Raw genomic sequence first — 19,359 nt, 5'->3', positions numbered from 1 at the left:
TAATTTCTAGCTTGCTGCTTGCCCCACCTCCTGACTTGAGTTCTGTTACTTATCCTCCTTTTTAAATAATGGCTTGTCCCATGGCTCCTAGTTTAGACTCCTCTTAAAAACCTGCACACAATCTAGCCAAATGTTGGTCTAGCACAGTAGAGATGCAGGTTAGAATCTGAACATACCCACAAGACTTTCTGTGTGACCTGAGGGCAATCAATATTTCTCAACTTAACCTTTTTCACAGGGTTATTGTGATGGTAAATGTGGAGAAGAAGACCATGAATGCAGCCTTGCACTACTTGAAATAAGACTGGAATAGCAAGGTAAGAAACAAATAATATATCTGAGCATCATTTTGTTTTTCGTAGCATTTGTCAAGAGACTGGGAAACTGATCATGAATTCTGATGCTTTTTTATTCTTCCTCAAAAAATCATGTTTTGTAGTCAGTTCCTGAAACAAGCTGGCTGGTGGGTAATGCCCACCAGTAATTGGAAGGGAATAACACTTTCACTTTATCTGTCTGAAAGCAATCTTCAAGGCCAAGCTGACTAATTCTCTGGTACTGAGCTAACTGAGAAGATGCTTTTCAGTTGAGTAAGGGGAAAGGGAAAGAAACTGCTCTTGTCTTTGTGAATGTTTGACAGCACTCCACACCTGATTGGAAGATCCTCTGGAAGAGTCCAGAAGATGACGCTTAAGTTGTTAAAATAGTTTAGTTGGCTTAGTTATATCTTATGAAAGATGTTATGCTCACTTGCTGCCTGCTACAAGGAAGGCATTCCGTATATGCTTTGGGACTATGCTGAAGATTTGCAAGAGTGTAAGTACTAGCTTAGTTTAGTTAGCTTTCTTATTTTTTTGTGTATTGTGCCTTTCTCAAGTTTTGATTGATTATTTATTCTAAAACCTTTTGTCTTTTTTGACCTTTTCACAATTTTTAATAAAATATAAATGTTCTTAGGGTTGTGTGACTTTTTAGATCTAAAAGGTTTACTTAAAACCAGGCTTTGCTTTGACCATCTGCTGAGAGACTGTATGTTTTGTGTGAGAGAGATGGCATTTCTACCTTGCAGGGTTGGCATAAGAATCTAAGTGCTTAATCTTGTGGATTTTGGGGAACTCCTTGGAAGCACTCCTTAGTTAAGTAAGAGTAAGGTGTTGGATGGGTGCTAGGCAGGTATACTGCCCCAGCCATCAGCACATTTGGCTTTCCTGGTTTTACTCACACTGGGACAACCAGGGTAGTGTTGAGTGGTTAGAGCACATCTGTTGATCTTTTATAACATTGTCCTGGTATCAGTTTCTTGATCACTATAGAAGATGGACAGGAGAGTGCTTCCTGATGGCTGCATATGATCCCAAGGCTATTTTTGTCAGTTCCCCTCTTTCTGCACTCCCAACAGCCCTGACCAAAATTTCTCCCCTATCAAATGTCCCTCTTAGATGCCTCAGTTCCAGACATTTTGACTTTTGTTTTCTTTTGTGTATCCATGCCTCTCCCTCTCCCCATTTTTCAGATCTGTTTTGGCCCATATTGAATCCTGAGGGCAGGAAACTGGCTTCCTGATCTATAGAGCTTAGCAGCCCCTCCTGTGAAGCATAGGTAGCTAGACCTGAGTCTTGTGGTATCTGTTTTATTGAGGGCAGAGGGGGTTCAGAAGCAAATGGTGATTCAGGTGATGATTACTTCCTTCATCATCCAGGTGGAGCCAGGAATGTAAGTACAAATTGACAACTGAATTATTACAAAACAGGGATTCTAAAACAAAGCTAGTCAAAGGCAAACAGGTCTTAGTCATATTGTATAGGTTAGATCCCTTAGTCTTAAAGTCTCATCACCTGTAAAATTTAGAGAGGGAATGCAAAAGTAATTAGTACAAGGCCAGCAATGGCAAAGCTTGTTGTTGTAAAAAAAAAACCTTCTGTTATACTTCCTGTTGTTAAATTACTGGAACAGAGTCATAGGTTTACTAGCCCTAGTTTGAAATGACCAGCTAAGATCTGCTGATTTGCCCTAGTTATTTTAAAATAGAAAGTGCTGGGTAAACGACTAATTCTTCCTAGATGAGCTCATATTGGATTGTTACAATCAATGTTTATTGATACAAGTTAATGGCTAACATGGAAATACAAATTGTCAAAGAGTTATAATGGGGCAAAGGATGCTGTTGCATACACAAGTGTGAAGCATGCAAATTCCGTGTCATGTTGTATGCTTCCAATACAGTAGATCATTTTCTTCTATAACTGACTTACCTCTGAGGTGCTCTGCTTTACTTCATTAAGAGCAAATAGATGAGATTATTGTGGGTGCTAAGTCCAATCCATTTCCTAAAAGCTGTACTGGAACATGCCTCTTTGAAACAAATGGGGCATGCCACTTCACAGTGAAGGGCTCTAATCTCTTTAGAGAAAGACATGTCCTGTTCTCTGTTTGTTCAGCACTTATCATTAAGTGGCTCACATTATAGAAAAGCAATAGACTGTTCCTGCCCTGGAAAGCTAAGTATATAATTAAAATGTAAATTCTAGTCTATGAACCTGCACCGAGCAGTATATGGTATAAGCCTGCATAACCTGCCAAATTGAAAAGCTTCCCATCAGCCATGTCTTTTTCTATTATATAAATTTTTGGATGTTTGCAGAATTGAATTTCAGTTTCAGGTCTCATGGCCTTCTCTCAGTCCACTTCTGGGAGTGTCTCCAAGGCAGATCCAATATTCATTCTGGAACAGAAATGCAAAACTTCATTTGTCTTCACTGGCATTTTTTTAATCTCCTTGCCTGCAAGACAGTGGTGAGATATTTTCTTCCAACAAACGAGAATGATTTTTGCACAAATTGCAAAAATGGCACAAACTGCACACATTATGCCAACAGCACATAATTACAGCAATCACCACTTTGTTGCAGGTACTTTAAGAATTAGAAATACCAGCTGGATAGTTTGCATCTGCCTGATCAAAGAATCATTTGCTTATCATCTTCTGTGCTTTGCTTTACAAATGGAAGAAAATGACCAGTCTTGTGCAAAGACTCTTGGAGCAAATTGTGGAAATCTGAATGAATGAAAGAAAAAAATAGGTCTTTATCTCATATTCATGGTGGAAGTGAGAATCCTTAACATCGTTTTGGGGTTCTTTGAGTTGGCGTAACAAACGTATTACATTAACATGGATTTTGGATTTTTCTTTTCCCTTAGTGGCAACCCCATAGATTTTCCTATTTACATTATGGCTCGGTACTCTATATTTCATCCATTCATCCAGTTCTAACATGCGCTGCTATCAAATGCTATGTATGTACAAAAACTACAGAAGCAATACACCTCTGGCAACTAGTTCCCAAACTACAAGCTAAATCTGGTTTAACAGTGATAAGTAGCTTGTGATGTGACCAGGCTTTCTTAAATATCTTTCTCCTTCCCCCACCATTTTTTTTCCTTTCTTGTCAAGGAAAGATTGGCCCTGCTCAAATGTTCTCTGTTAGAATTAAATAAATGTTCAAGGACAGGAGCTAAGTTTGCTATATTAGAGCCCTCCAAAACTGAACATTATGCAAATCCAGTGCATTCATAGTTGAGATCCAACACCACCCATCTGTATGTTTAACACTGGTGCCATTTGTATAATTAGTACTAATCTGAGAAAGCCAGCATAGTGCGAGCATTTGAGTGTTGGATTTGGTACAGGGATGGCCAAGATAAAATCTCCTCTTGGTCAAAAGTTTACTTGGTCTCCTTGGGCAGTCAATATATTTTAGCCAATTACCATGTAACATTGCCATATACATTACTGGAAATAAATAACTGCATTTTGTTTTGCATAGAGGCCTCTAGTGAATTTTTCCTCAGATCTTCCTTGCAGGAATGTCACTGCTGTTTTGTTTGAGTGTTACAGGTTTCATTATAGTACAAAAGAGTGCTTTGAAAAGTTCCTTTCTCAAGCACTACAACATCCAGAATCCCATACCCAGCATGGGGAATTGGGGAGCTGTTCATTCAAGAAAACATTTTCCTCAATCTGTGAATACTAATAAATTAAAGTATATCAATTGCTGATGAACATCTATTTGGGCATAAGATTGATTTAATTTGGTAAGGCATATAGCTGGGTGAGCAGTTCAAAGAGCTACACCACACCCCAAGGCATGTAAAAGTATAATTCATTTCTCAAAAACAAAACAAAACAAAAACCCCTCTGGTTTGTAAATCTGGGATATTGTGGTTCTCTATCCATAATTCAAAACGCCAGGAAATGGGCCAATATTGTTGCACAATATTGTGTTCACATTATCAAATGAAGAAGAATGCCAGGCAAAGAGCATCCTGAATGTTGACAACACCAAAGGCAGCATCAAGATGGTCTCAGGATACCATCACTACTATTCCTAATGAGAAACCAAGCAGGAGAAAATCCCAGAACCTGACTTTATTTTCCTCCCTCAGTTAATCATTTCTTATCCAAACACAAAATAATTGTCAGGACTATTTTTCAACAAGTTCTCGGGGTATCTATTGCTTGAAGGCACAAAACAATCAAAGTGCCTAGAAGAAATGTGTCAGATTGTGTTCAGTCAAGTACATTTCTGTGCAGCTGGAAGGTACTGGATTGTTAATCCCCCAAGGAATTTACAGCACATGAATTTGTAGTGCTTCTGCCCCATCCAACCTGGAGCACAGCACACCCAGCCATCTTTAAAGCAGTCTCAGCCAAGTTCCTTCATGGGCCAATGGTTTTTAGGCTCAAGAGTGGAGCACAAGACATTCACAATTTAAGAGAAGGCAAAGGGATATGTATAGATACTTGTTGTTAAGTACCTCACTTGAAATGATGGATCTGCACTGTGGGTCTTTCTGCACAAAATGATGCTTACTGGGGTATTTACTTGAACATTTGTGAGGGAACTGAAATTGTTTCAATTAGGGCTTCTGATTGGCTGTCTCTTTTGGACTGAAAAAAAATACAGTGGTGCCCCGCAAGGCGATGTTAATTCGTTCCACGAAAATCACTGTCTTGTGAAAACATCTTGCAAAATGCGGTTCCCCATTGGAATGCATTGAAATCCATTTAATGTATTCCAATGGGGGGAAATCATCTTGCAAAAATCGCCCATAGGAAAACCATTTTGTGAAGCATGGACCCAGCTGTCAAAATCACTGTCTTGTGAAAAACCGTCCCTAAAAAAAAAATGTTTTGCAAAGCACAGAGCCAGCTGTCAAAATTGCTGTCTTGCGAAAAACCGTAACCCCCCCAAAAAAACCCTGTCTTGCGAAGCACGGACTGAAACATCATCTAGCGAAAATTGCCCATAGGGAAAAACCGTTTTGCAAAGTGCTATAGTGATCGCAAAAACCCATCGTCTTGTGAATTAACCGTTTTGCGAGGTAATCGTCTAGCAAGGCACCACTGTACCTTAAATCAAATGCAACCCTCTCACCACCTTTCTATATATGCTGATTTGCTGCTCTACATCAACATGAATAGAGCAGCAAATATTATCAATTACAGTGGTGCCCTGCATAGCGAGATTAATCCGTTCCGGATTAACCATCGCTATGGGGAAACATCGCTATATGGAATGGAAAAACCCATTGGAACACATTAAACTTCATTTAATGCGTTCCAATGGGGCCCAAAACTCACCGTTCTGTGATGTTTCCCCATCCGGCCGCCATTTTCGCGCCCTCGGTAAGCGAGGGCAGGGTGCGAATACGCTGCGCACGGCCATTTTGGGCGTCCGGCAGCCATTTTGGAACCTCCGATCAGCTGTTTAAAAAAATCGGTATGCGAAAATCGGTAAGCACTTCCGCTCGGGGGGATGACCAGCTAGGAGCGAACCCTCCGTATCGCCTAGCAAGGTAAAAAGCTATTAAAATGCATTTCTTTCTTTAGAAGAATGTTTTTTTTATCATAAATCCTTGGAGAGAAGGATAAGGAAGGCATATCGCTGATTAAAAGCCTTAAGGACTATGTTCTTTTAAAGTTAAAAACTACTTTCACTTTCATGGCCGATTAGCTACTGGCGTTTTCCAGCTGCCCTGCTCCTAACGAAAAGCCTGAAACAACAATAATTATTTTTAATTAGAACTCTCTATGTCAAGGAGGAGGGATAAAACTGCCAAAACCCCCTCAGATCGCAGTTTGGAAAGATTGACGACACAACCAACTGAAGACGATAGGATGGACGAGGTTACAAGGCTTATAAAAGATCTGTCTTGTAAAATGTCTGAAGGCTTTGACAAAACAGAGCAAAGATTTAAGTCCATCGAAAGAAGCATCACTAAGCTTCAAGATCAAATTTCAGGGGTGTCACAGGAGTTAAAGGACATGAAGAGCAAAATTAGGGACCTTGGTGATACAGTTCAAGGAAATAAAGAAGAAATTGTGTCCATGGCTCAGCAAATTTCTGATACCAATAAAAAGCTTATATTTATGGATGATAACCTCAGAAGGTCTAATATTAAAATAATGAACTTCCAAGTGCAACAGGGCCGAGATCTCAGAAAGGAGATAATGGCTTGGATAAACTCTATAATGGACACGCAGCATCTGATTGAAACAGATATAGAAAAGGCATATTTCCTGGGAAATCCAAGTAGTCTCGGTATTAGACCAGTGGTTGTGAAGTTTTTGAATCATACAAAGAAAGAACAATTTTTAAAAGCAATCAGACAAAAACAAGACCAGCTGGTTTATAGGGACAGAAAAATTCAGATTTTCCAGGATTTTTGTAAAGAGACTGCGAAATGGCGAGGATCTATGCAGCCGGTTACAGCAATTCTGAGGAAAAATAACATCAGATATCATTGGGGCTACCCAATTTTTTTGAAAATCTGGAAAGACAAGATTTTGTTTAAAATCCACTCCTGCGAGCAAGGTTTACAACTGCTGAAAGATTGGAACATTTATGAAGGAGAAAGTCAGGAGTTAATTCCAACCACAAGCAAAGAATTAGAAGGCTGAACCAGAAGGAAGAAGATGGACCAGTTTTTTCTTATATCTTTTTATTATTCTATCTTATTTTTTATATCTTTTATTTTTTTTCCTTTATCTTTCTCCTAATAAAATCTTTCTTATATATATGTATGTGTGTGCATATATATATACATATATATGTTTCTCTCCTCCCCTCTTTCCCCTCTTCTAATTTTTGAGGTTCTTTTTTGTTGTTTTTAAAATAGCTTTATAGAATAATACCATTTATTTATTTTACTCTTGTTCTAATCATACTAAACACACTAAATTTAGATAGTAAAAGGGGTAACAAAATTAAAATTACTAAAAACTAAATATAAACTCTTTAAAGGATTCCAGTAAGGGGAAGGGGGGAAGGAGAAGGGTATTCTTATTCTTATTTTTATTTTGTTACTATTGTAGTATTAAACATTAAGTAGAAATGCAAAAGTTAAATGAAAAGATCAGAGGCAAGGCTCCGGTCATGGTTCCGCCGGACGATGGTGGCGTCTCCCCCCCACCTTTTGCTCATGCCAGTGGTCATGGCATGGGACCATGGTGGAGAGGATACGAATGTATATGTTCACAAAATTGGTGAAAATCAATTATGGGGTGTTGTTTTGTCTGTTTTATGTTGTTGGTGGGAGGTAAGGTTACACACGGGACCTATTGGAAAGAAAACTTTTGAACACATATGGGTAGAAAAATAAGACTTGCAACTTTAAACGTTAAAGGCCTCGGATCAACAGTGAAAAGAAGAAGAATAGAAGCATTGTTGAGGAAAAACAAGCTGGATATCGTCTTTCTACAAGAGACTCATCAATCAGAAAAAGGAGTCAATGAGTTAAAGATGAACAATATCGACATTTATGAAAAAAATTTTGGAACTTCTAAATCTAGGGGTGTAGCAATTATAATTTTCAAAAACTGCGAATTTAAAGTAGAAAAGGTAGTAAAAGATTGTAATGGTAGATTTATAATAATGCAAGGTAAAATGGGGTTGGAAGAATATACTTTGGTAAATATGTACACACCTAATAATAAACAAGGTGAATTTTATGATTTGGTTTTTAAAGAAATGGAAAAGGTAAAGAAAGGTTATGTTATTATGGCAGGAGATTTCAATATGGTTATGGATAAGATAAAAGACAAAACTGCATACAGTCGGAATGATATTTATCATAGAAACACAATATTAAGTAAAAAGATAAAAAATAACCATTTGAAGGATATTTGGAGAGAAATGAAAGGTGATGAAAAAAGATATACTTATTTTTCAGTTGTGCACAATACTTACTCTAGAATAGATTATATATTTACATCTCAGGATTTAATTTCTAAGATTGTTGATACTGAAATAAACCCTATTAAAATAACAGATCATGCATTGATGTTAATAGAGATTGAAATAAAGAAAGATTATAAAGACTCCAAAAGATGGAGAATTGATAATAATATTCTGCAGCATCCAGAAATAATAGAAAAGATAAAGAAGGAATGGCTAGAATTATGGACAATAAATGAAACAGGAGGTGCTAAGCCAGGCCTGTTGTGGGACACAATGAAAGCAATCACAAGAGGAATAACGATAAGAGAATCGTGTAAATTAAAAAAAATTAAGGAGGGACATGTGAAAAAAATAGAAGAAGATTTGAAAAACTTAGAAAATAGATTTTTTACAGAAAGAGATAGAAGAATATTAATAGAAATTCAGGCTAAGAGAAAGGAATTAGATAATATAGAAATAGAGAAAGTTCAAAGAGATTTGATGTATTTAAAGAGACATTTTTTTGAATTTAATAACAAAAACTCAAAATTGTTAGCTAAAATGTGTAAAAATAAAAGAGCAAAAAATTCAATAGGGATAATTAAAGTTCAAACAGGTAAAAATTGTAATATAATGAAAGAAAAATTGAAGATTTTTCATGAATTTTTTCAGAAACTATACAAAGGAAATAACATAAAGAAAGAATGTATAGAAAAATATATAAACGATAATTTAAAAACTAAATTATCAGAAAATGATAAAAGAATATTAGAAGAAGAGATCAAGGAGCAAGAGATTGCTGAAGTCATAAATAAATTAAAAAATGGTAAAACACCAGGTCCTGACGGATTGGGTCCAGAATATTATAAACACTTTAGCACCATTTTAATACCTAAGTTAAAAATGATTTATAATAAGATAATGGAAGGAGAGACAATACCAGCTTCATGGAAGCATTCATTAACGATTCTCATTCTAAAACCCAATAAGGATCAAACAGATCCGGGATCCTATAGACCTATATCTTTAATAAACCAAGATGCTAAGATTTTTACCGCTATATTGGCAAATAGATTAAATAGATTTATAGCAAATTATATTAAAGAAGACCAATGTGGTTTCATTAAGGGTAGACAAATGGACAATTTAACTAGACGAGTTTTAAATATTATACATGAAATAGAAAAAGAAAAAATAAAAGCAATGATTTTATCATTGGATATATTTAAAGCCTTTGATTGTGTTGAATGGTCAACACTAAAACTTCTTATAAGAGGTTGGGGATTTGGTAAAAAGTTTAGAGGTGTTTTAGATCAATTATACTTAGATAATACTTCAGAAATAATAGTTAATGATGGTATAACGGAAAAGATCTTTCTAGGCCGAGGTACTAGACAAGGCTGCCCACTTTCACCAATATTGTTTTGCATGATTATAGAATTATTAGCTAACGCAATAAGAAATGATAAATTAATTAAAGGAACAGGTAAAAATGAAATGATTAAAATTAATTTGTTTGCTGATGATTCCTTACTGACTATTAAAAATCCATTAGAGAGTATGGAAAACATTAAAAACCATTTAGAAAAATTTGGGGAAATAACAGGTTTAAGGATTAATTGGCAAAAATCACAAATGATGATGTTTAACTATAATATACAGGAGCAAGACATGTTTGTGAATAAATATAGCGTTAAAATGTGTAATCTTATCAAATATTTAGGTATAAACATAATTAGAACAACTCAAAAATTAAAAGAGAAAAATTTTAATAAATTAAAAAATGAAATTAAAGATAAATTGCAAGAGTACGCCAAATTGAAACTATCATGGTTTGGGAGAATCGCTTTAATTAAGATGAAAATATTACCGAAGATCACTTTTTTATTTAGGATGCTCCCAATACGATTAGAAGAAGAGGATTTTAAATATTGGCAGGGATTAATTAATGGATTTTGTAATCAAGGCAAAAAATCTAGAATAAATAAAAGATATTGGTATAAGGCTCAAAAAAAAGGAGGTTTAGGTATGCCCAATGTTAAAAATTATTATATAGCAAATCAATTAAGAGTTATTGGAGATATTATATTCAATAAAGAAAAATTAATTTGGTGGGAGATGGAATCTTCAGAAATAAATGGAAATGCTGAAGGATACTTGTTTAATATACTAAAGAGAAGTTCAATAAATCAGATTAAAAACCCCTTTTTAAGAAACCTGTTAAATATTTGGAATAAATATAAAGAGAAGTTTTGTCCCTTAACTTCACCATTAAAACTAGTGACTGAGACAGAAAACTTTCCTACAAATTTAAAGGATTTAGTAGAATTATTTAAGAATAAAAGGGTTGCAAGATTGAAGGACTGGATGGGTAACATGAGATCGAAGGAGTTGATTATGTCTAAACTGCAATCTAATAAACTATCATGGTATAATCTTATTCAGTTAGACACCTGGACAAAGGATTGGTTGAAAACTAATGGTAAATGTAGAGAACTTACTAAGTACGAACAATTTCTGTCATCACATGAAGATATGCAAGATACAACTTTGAAAGGAATAGTAAGTAAAATATATAATATAATTTTGGAACAAGAGGAAAAAGAATGGGGAATAGAAGGTTTAAAATTAATTTGGGAAAACGATTTAAAAACAGATATTAAAATAGAGGATTGGACAAAAATGTGGAGGATGAGAGTGTTAAGATTAATGTCAACAAGAATAAAGGAAAATTTTTTTAAAATCTGTCTAAGGTGGTATTTGACTCCTGTAAAATTGAATATAATAAATGCAACATACTCCAAAGCATGTTGGAAATGTGATGAGGAAATTGGTACGTATTTTCATATGTGGTGGGAATGTAAAGTGGTTAAGAAATTTTGGGAATTGATTTTTAAGGAAATGTGTGATATATTTGGTAAAGATATTGATTTTAATGCCAAAATTGCTTTATTGTCAATTTTTGATAATACAGATCTGGACCATCACTCGAAAGAATTAATCACTAATTTTATGACAGGTGCTAGAATATTAATAGCTAGATTTTGGAAAGACAAGAATTATATTAAAATTGAAGACTGGTATTGTGAAGTATGGGACATTGCATTAAATGATAAATTGACTATGGAACTTAAAATAAAAAGAGGGGAAATAAGATGTAACAATTTCTATGATATTTGGGGTAAATTTGTGGAATTTGTGTTAGTGAAAGGAAGGGGGAAAGCCTCTAAAGAATACTCAATACAATTTTGGAGAGGTAATCTGTAAGAAAAAAATTATTATAGTAAATAGAGTCCCGTGGGTATGGGGTGCACATTAGAATTTAGTTTATAATAAGCACTATTACTTGTATTTTTTTGTATTTTTGTTATGTATGTGTTCTTTTGTGTATTTTTTTTTGTATAAAATAAAATATTAAAAAAAAAAAACAAAAACAAAGCGATTTTCGGCCATAGAAAGCATTGGTATGCAATCTCATTAGCGATCCCAAAAAACGGATCGCTATGTGAATTCGTCGTTAAACGGTGCGCTCGTTATGTGAGGCACCACTGTATTCCCTCAGCTTCCTCCTTAATACAAGAATTTATAAATAATCACCTTGTGCTTGAAACATTGGCAGCATCCAGGTTAAAAAAAAAGAGCATCAGCAAAGTTCAACTTAAACCATGTTTCAACAATGAAAAGTAAGTTTCTTGATGAATAAATCCTCTAAATCAACAGAATCCAAGATCTGAAATGTAAAGTCAAACCTACCTCTACACACATCCGCAATCAGTTCAAGGGCCAGTTCGCATATGAATGTGATTTTATCATCTGGATGCATAATCCCCTGGCAATTGTTCCCCACCTCTAGCAGGTGATTGTCCATATTTACCAAGTAACAGATACTTAGAGAACTGGAAAATACAATATTAGTAGGGGTAGCAGTAGGAAGAGACTCACTAAAGAAAGCCATTGCTGTTGGTTTGCAAGATCTGAGCAGAGCTGTTAAAGATAGGATGTTTTGGAGGTCATTAATTCATTAATGACTAGATATTTTGCTTTCTATCTCTGATTCTTCTTCTTTTTTTTTTTTGTCCTATTGCGTATCATGGCTGGAATCTGGACAAAAGTTGTAAAATGAAGTAACGCAGCAACCCCAACAGAAGAACATTGATTTCACCCACTCTGTCATAGGTTTGCTCACATGAGTAGTCTAAAGCAGAGACTCTTTGGAATATTTGGAGACTCTGAACCTTTGGAAAATTCTAAACTTTGATTTTCCAGGCTTCTTCTGATAAGAAACTTTCTGCTCCAGATTTGTCACTTTGCACATAAGCAAAGAAGTCCTTTTGACGTGTTTAGTCATTGTTATTTACCTATGAACCCCAGCTCTTCAATACAAAATAATGCTGAAAGTGCCCTACAATATTTGTCATACTATAAATAGAAGTAAATCAAATTTGATTATAAAATGATTAAAATCAAGTAAAACCAGCACATCCATGAAAAATCATTAAAATCAAAAATGTATACCCAAAGCTGAATGGTGACTAACATCTAATCATTATATAGATTGCCTTAAGGAGATCTATAGTTCAGATTTGATCTAGGAATGGGATCTTTAGGGGTCCATTTTTCAGCAGGCCTCATTCAAAGTATTAACCAAAGTGTAGCAGATTTTGTGGATCCTCCCAAAGGTTTAAACTCTCCTTTTCCAAATACAGGTCGATTCTGCAAAGTGAAGTGAAAGCCGTCATTATAAATATGGCTGCAATTTCTTTTCCTCAGAGAAATATAATTGAAGAGCTAGTGAAAAATGTGTCTTAGGAGGGACAGCAATATTACTTCTCTCCTCACTTTTATATGAAAGTTAGTTGAGCAGTAAGGAGAAAGGGAGGGGGTTCCATCTGTCTTTATTTAGGGAAGAAAATCTTTCAGTACTTCAGTTCCTATCTGTCTCTTGTAATGAGCAATATCTTTTTTTCCAGTGTGCAGAGTCCTCTGTAAGTTGAGATTTGCACCTTTAAAGTAATGTGTCCACTGCTTTGAAAAGACATTTATGTGGCATAAGTACAGAAAAGATGAAATACAATTTAGGAATTCTAATTGTTTTAAGCCCAAGGCAGTCTGTGCGGTTGTGTTCTTTTTAATTAAAAAATCCACATTTTCAGGAGATTTGATTGGTAAAATGTGCCACAACATATAGGAGAGCTCCAAAGAAGAATCATCTAATCTAATTAGAATGATTTGATCTGGTTTAACACTATTATGACTTTGGCAAAAGATTCATTTGAAGGCTTGGCAGTACTGCTAACGTTTCAGCTAAATTTCATGTAGGATTCTTTAATGCTAAATTGACTTTAAGAGGAACCATGCTCAGAATATCTGCTAAGAAAGTGGAGAGGATTCTTGAGGGAAAGAAAATTGAGCCAGGCACATTGTCTCAGATGATATATTGTCTGCATTTTTTTTAAAAAAAAAATCTGTTTTAAAGATAACCTTAAAGAGATTACATGGAGGATTGACAATAGGACATAGTAAATAGTCTTCAGTGTACTTCTACCATTAATTTGGAATTGACACATTTCCCATTATTTGGAACGGGCACAATTTCCCACTGGAATAGGTAAATTTCTTCATCCAGGGTTGGAACCATAAGTTTTAATGCAGAAGTGAAATTCTGACAAAGGTCATTAGGGGAACAATGATTATTTAATTTATTATTTAAAATATTTTTACCCCACCTTTCTCTTAAAGGGATCCAAGGCAGCTTACAGTATTAAACACTATAAGTATTACAGCTAAAGACAATAAATTACTATAGAATTTAAAAAAGAATTAAACAAATATTACATTAAACATTCACAGATAAAAGTCTATGCAGACTTTTGTTGGCAAGGTGATGTTTCTGCTTTTTAAGATGCTGTCAAGGTTTGTCATCACTTTCCTCCGAAGAAGCAGGTGTCTTTTAATTTTGTAGCTGCTGTCTCAATCTGCAGTGATCATGTCACTGCCTCCATATCTTCTCCTTCTATTTCCCAGGAGGTGATGGGACTAGTGGCCATGATCTTAGTTTTTTTGATGTTGAGTTAGTGGCTGTTTTTTGCACTCTCCTCTTTCACCCTCATTACAAGGTTCCTTAATTCCTCCTCACTTTCTGCCATCAGTGTGGTATCATCTGCATATCGGAGGTTGTTGAAATAAAATATTAGAAATGGCCAAACTTTTCTTTCTTTCTTTTTTCTTTCTTTCAAGACCCATATTCTGCAGTGAAACCTAAGTCCCATCTATCTTACTTAGGATTCTGGTATTAAACTAGAGCTTCACATTTCCAGAAATACTATTTCCTCACTGATTATGAACAGCACCAAGGACAGGATGCAAGATTTGTATGACAAGTAAATTCCCATCCCAAGAGATTTAAGAATATGTGTCTCCCTTTTAACAGGACAAAATGTGACAGTAAAGAGATGACACCTTCAGACCAAAGAAACCTGCTAGAAAAAGGAAATATTTAAAGCCATTTGGTAAATTGCAATGTTCATTTTTTAAAAATCCATTGCTATTGTAGAAAATAGACTGTGAAGCGATGCTTAGTCAACTATGCTCAATTTTCCAAGCATTTGCACTCATGAATCATTGTTTTATATTGTAAAATAAAATATAAATATGTCAGGGAAGGAAATGTGAGTTGGAACATGGTAATTTAAGCCACTGCACTGTCAGCTCTGTAGGCTTTATTTGTGTTTATTATTTTATGATCATGCAACCAAAAAAATTTCATTTATGTCAGCTCTGTCTTACATCTCTCTTTTTTTTTGGACAAGGAAGGGAGGCTTCTACTGTTTAAATAAAATTGCAGTCGATAAATATGTGGTGGTAAGAAAACATGAAGAGATTACATAATGCACTGTGCTGTGCAACTTTATTTTCAACTACATGTCAAGAAAGGTTAGATTTTTTTTCTAAATTGAGTCAACACAGTTTTACCTTATTTAGATGAATTCTTTCTTCAACTAAGAGGTTTGATCCTAAAAACAAGAGCCGAAAAGGACACAAACTAGAAAAGATGTCCCATGCCTCCATCTTCAGGAGCTCAACTAAGCAAATACCCTGATATTTCTCACCACAAATGATCTTAGATGCATCACTGATAACAGGTTTCGGACGTTCAAACTGCAGTTCATGGCTATTATAGTTTTGTTCTACTATATGTGTCTTGCAAATGAAACCACCTGATTGTTTGGGTTTGTAAGTCTGAATAGAAATTCTTTTGTATAGCACTGTGCACACTTTCCAATCAATGTATGAGTGTGGGAGGTGTAGGATAGAGCTAACTGCTGCAATAACAATCCTCCCCAACTCCCTGATCCAGATTTTTAAAATGTACTTCTGTGCAGGAACTATATTATGAAATTGCCTGTGAGCAAAAGAGGGATAGTTGAAGAGTGGAAAACCCACCACCAACAAAGGAAGCAACACAAATGCAAGAGAAGCTGATATCTCAAAGAGAGAGCTAGTGTAATGGACACTATTCTCAATTATGAATGAGGAAGGACAAAGCAGCAATTGCTCTGAAGCAAGAGAATATATACTAAAATAATTATGTTTTAATTTAACCAATGAATAGGAAAGTGTTAACACAACTAGTTTACTGTGCCACATGGCAGCATCAAAACCACTATACAGAACTGGCCAGTGTTTAAGTTGCTGTTGGTTTACATGACATAATGGTCTTTAAAACTTAAAATGTTTTAAACCATGTTAAATGAGAAGTGTATTTGCATGCACTTGGACCTCTTCATTCCATCAAAGACAGAAAGCAGATGGTAACTACAGGATTTGCTTGTTAAACTTCTGTCCCTTCAGGAAACTCATCATTTCAAACCTTCTCTAATGAGGAGATGAAGTGTCACATTGATTGTGTGCGCAGCACTACTTTTCTTATCTCTTACTCCCAAAGACTGATGACAGCATAGAAGGTATCAGCTCATTATGAAGGCAACTCAAAGTGACCATAAAAGAGCCTGACTTCCCAGCATAGTTTGCTGAACTTCATGGACTCAAATGCTATGCTTCTTCCAGTGGTGGTGCTCTGGCTTGCAAGCATGACAGAAAAATACCAGAGCTGGCTCAGCTGTTAGGCAGTGGGATGGTCAGTTTCTGACCTTCTTTGTGTGAGGACATATTCTGGCCTGCATCTGTAAGCTAAAATCGTGCACTCAGAAGTGATAGAGAGTAATATTACACCACTTGTGATGAAATAAGATTCAGCAACCATTCCAACCAACCTCTGAAAATCAAATTAGAGATGAGGAAAATTTAGTTTCTGTTCATTTCTTAATAAGGTTTCACCCAAATTCACATTATGAATTGCAATAACTTGATAGTTAAAAAAAAGGAGAGAAAAAATCTAGAAAAAATTCAAAACAGAAATAGTAACCCATCCTTCAGAGCTGAAATGTCTGCATTCCTTCCGAGGTAGCCTCTTCCATTTTTATATTTTTCATGCCTTTATTTATTTATTTATTTATTTATTTATTTATTTATTTATTTATTTATTTATTTATTTATTTATTTAGCTTATATGCATAAGTCCTTTCATTTTACAGGAAAGGGAAAGTTTGTTTTAGGTTCTTTCATAACTGCCCACCAAAATATACAGATTTATCAGAATTAACTGCACAGTAAATTAAGAAAATAACACTAAAAAAGAATCATTCCGATAGGGAAAGTACACTCCCTCATACACACAGGTGGAAAATAGCAAAATAATGTGAAAATCGCAGCTCCCTCTTCCCAAAACTGAGAAACTGATGTAAACAAATAAATATTTTTTTAAAAAAATACAATCAAATGGTGCCCTAACCAAAACTACAAGAATATGGGAAGATTTTTCTCCATTCGCTATCCTTTGATGCCTTCTCTTTTTTTCTTTGAGTCCAACAGGCAGCAGAAGGAAGGCCAGCTCAGAGCCAGGCCATAGCAAAAAAAATTCAAGAAATGAATAACAAAACAAAGAACCACCCCCCCCAAAATGCCCCCACCAGCAAGGAATGACTGAAGCACTATGAACATTCATCATTGGGTTCCAGGCTCTTCTCCAGGTTCAAAATTTCTGTTTTCCCCAGAAATCCACCATGTCTTTGTAATAGCCTTTGTGATGCTTTTGGATGAAAAAATCATCAGGTAATTTGACATACAAGAGGAGAAAGAAAGGTTACCCACAAAAGGGAACATGAAAGAAACAATGAAACTTTAATGTTCCTCTCTTTTTTTAAAAGCAAATAATTCACATTTTAGAGGCTCTTTTTCAGAAACCGACAAACAAACTCAAAAATGAAAAAAAGGAGTGTCTTTCTTATATTTTTGTTGTTGGTTTTTTCCGTTGTTTTGGTCTTTCAAGATATTATCACACAAATGGACTATTCGTATATATGTTGGTGCAGATGGAGGAATTTTTGTTTCAGTTCATTATTGGAGGAGAAGAAAAGTAAAATCTGCAAATCATACTTGGGATCGAAGGAATATGCGCTATATTATTATTATTATTATTATTATTATTATTATTATTATTATTATTATTATTATTATTATTATTATTATTATTATTATTATTATTATTATTATTATTATTATTAAAGAAATTTAATGTAACAGAACGTTTACCCTGTCTCTAGAGGCATGGGCTTGAACTTTGCTTCAGGCAACCCAGTGTTTGGGTCCAGCCCTAAACAACATCTAGCTGGGAGTTTATGCCACAAATGCTGTGCTTTTTGCAGTCAGAGGGCATGAACTGAAAGTGGAGAGAATGTGATTTCATTATTCTCTTTGGTTTGCAGAACAGAGCCTGCATTTTCTCCTAGAGCAGTGTAGGCCAGAAAAAGGCATTGGCTGCAGCTGACCCAAAGTATCACCTATTTCATTTCCATGCACCAATGGCAAATGAGTTATTCTGCTTGTAACAAGGAGTATTCAAAGGGCTCGCCGAACATCTGCTGTTAGGTCATCTAGTTAGAATTCCCTCAGTGTTGCATGGGAAATGTATTATCATCAATCCAATGAGGTGAATGACCATCACATTAGCTTGTTCTCAAACTGTCTGTCAGGCTTGCTGATTAAATCCTCCTAGCTGTGGCCGAAAGCCAAGACTAATTATTAACGCTGATAATATCTTTGCCCCTTGCTCCTGGATCATATGTTTTCCAGCTTGCTGTTAAGAGAAAAGGCACCAAAGACAAAAAGGTGCATTGGCATTTACTTTGAACTGAGATCAAGGAATGTTTTCTTTCTCCCCCCCCCCGCCCCCACAGGTCCTTCTGTCCTGGGTGCAACCTGCACAAAAAATTCCTCCTTTCACTAGCATTTTGCCTCACTGAGAAAAATGTGCCTGTCATAGTTCCAGTGGCAGAAGTTGTTTGATGTCCACTGCCGAGCCACTAATGACTACTCTGCAACCAAGTGCCTTCACCAGTGTGCTGCTGCTAGTCACAAGCAAAGGAAAGCCTGGACTCCATGGGATTTACATAAGTGTTGACCTATCATTCAGTATTTGATTAAATGGCCAATATTCTATTCCTTAGCATAGTAAATCATGCTAGAGTAGGGTCACTGAAACAATGGAGATAATGAGTCAATTCCTATGTACTGTACATTCCATTAATACCAATGGGTCTATTCTAGACATGGGGATGAATAAAAAAAGGAATCGCGATATTTGTTAAAAATCATTGATTTATTAAATATTTGTCCCTTCATATTTGTGAGTTCTAGATATCTCAACGAATATAAAAGGATGAATATTTGTTCATTTTTTATTCCCCCATAGGAAGAGAAGGAAGGCTAGCCAGGTCAATAGGCAGCCAGCCAGCCCCATAGCAGGCATATAGCAGGCCAATAGGCAGGCAGCCAGCCCCATAGCCACCTGCCTCCACAGTCTAGCCCCCACCCTTTCCCCCCCACCTTAGCTGCCATTGCCATCTACCACTGCCCAGTGCTGCCATCATTCATTGCCGCAACCCATCACTTCCTGCTGCAGTGGCTTGCCATACCTCTGGCTTGATCTATTTTGAACATTTGCCCCCAAACAGTGCAGTTTTTCCCAATAGCTTTTCCCAATAGCTATTTGTTGCTGTTGTTGTTGTTTAGTTGTTAAGTC

The 19,359-nt window shown here is 35.7% G+C and overlaps 1 long non-coding RNA gene across 1 annotated transcript; it reads left to right on the top strand.

Annotated features, from left to right (window-relative positions):
* Positions 1–238: 238 nt before the first annotated feature.
* LOC144588618 (uncharacterized) lies at positions 239–18,850 on the top strand. Its single transcript, XR_013544240.1, has 2 exons — positions 239–317; positions 18,515–18,850. It is a non-coding gene; the product is annotated as an uncharacterized LOC144588618 (long non-coding RNA).
* Positions 18,851–19,359: the final 509 nt, after the last annotated feature.

This window comes from Pogona vitticeps, chromosome 4, assembly GCF_051106095.1.
Source record: "Pogona vitticeps strain Pit_001003342236 chromosome 4, PviZW2.1, whole genome shotgun sequence".
Taxonomy (NCBI): Eukaryota; Metazoa; Chordata; class Lepidosauria; order Squamata; family Agamidae; genus Pogona; species Pogona vitticeps.
This window is presented reverse-complemented; position numbering and strand designations above follow the sequence as displayed.